We start from the raw sequence: 1,199 nt of genomic DNA on the forward strand, positions 1-1,199 counted from the left end.
TCAAAATTTCTTTTAATTATTTCAAAATCTCTTACTTTATTTTCGAAAATTTCTTCCCCTCTTCTCACATCCTTCTATTTATGGACTAACACTCCTCCTAAATGCACAATTCGAACTCTATCTTTCTTGATAAGTTCGAATTCTTCTACCTCTTCCTCCTAAATGCACAATTCTTCTATCTCTATACTGTGACATAGAGGATTCCATACTTTCTTGTTTTCTTCTCTTTCATATGAGCAGGAGCAAAGACAAAAGCATTCTTGTTGAGGCTGACCCTGAACCTGAAAGGACCCTGAAGCGAAAGCTAAGAGAAGCTAAAGCACAACTCTCTGTAGAGGACCTAACAGAAATCTTCAAACAAGAAGAAGACATGGCAGCCGAAAACAACAACAATGCTAACAATGCAAGGAAGGTGCTGGGTGACTTTATTGCACCTACTCCCGACTTCTATGGGAGAAGCATCTCTATCCCTGCCATTGGAGCAAACAACTTTGAGCTTAAGCCTCAATTAGTTTCTCTAATGCAACAGAATTGCAAGTTCCATGGACTTCCATTGGAGGATCCTCATCAGTTTTTCGCTGAGTTCTTGCAAATCTGTGACACTATTAAGACCAATGGGGTTGACCCTGAGGTCTACTGACTTATGCTATTCCCTTTTGCTATAAGAGACAGAGCTAGGATATGGTTGGACTCACAACCTAAAGAAAGCTTGAACTCTTGGGAAAAGCGAGTCAATGCCTTTTTGGCAAAGTTCTTTCCACCTCAAAAATTGAGTAAGCTTAGAGTGGAAGTCCAAACCTTCAGACAGAAGGAAGGTGAATCCCTCTATGAAGCTTGGGAAAGATACAAACAATTGATCAGAAAGTGTCCTTCTGACATGCTTTCTGAATGGAGCATCATAGGTATCTTCTATGATGGTCTGTCTGAACTGTCCAAGATGTCATTGGACAGCTCTGCTGGAGGATCTCTTCATCTGAAGAAGACGCCTGCAGAAGCTCAAGAACTCATTGAAATGATTACAAATAACCAATTCATGTACACTTCTGAAAGGAATCCTGTGAACAATGGGACGAATCAGAAGAAAAGAGTTCTTGAGATTGATACTCTGAATGCCATACTGGCTCAGAATAAAATATTGACTCAGCAAGTCAATATGATTTCTCAAAGTCTGTCTGGAATGCAAGCTGCACCAGGCAGTA

General features: G+C 40.3%; 1 non-coding gene across 1 annotated transcript; it reads right to left on the reverse strand.

Annotated features, from left to right (window-relative positions):
* Positions 1-775: 775 nt before the first annotated feature.
* Positions 776-883, reverse strand: LOC130971565 (small nucleolar RNA R71). Its single transcript, XR_009082778.1, has one exon. It is a non-coding gene; the product is annotated as a small nucleolar RNA R71 (small nucleolar RNA).
* Between the last annotated feature and the right edge of the window lie 316 nt (positions 884-1,199).

The sequence above is a fragment of the Arachis stenosperma genome, chromosome 3 (assembly GCF_014773155.1).
Source record: "Arachis stenosperma cultivar V10309 chromosome 3, arast.V10309.gnm1.PFL2, whole genome shotgun sequence".
NCBI classification, from domain to species: Eukaryota; Viridiplantae; Streptophyta; class Magnoliopsida; order Fabales; family Fabaceae; genus Arachis; species Arachis stenosperma.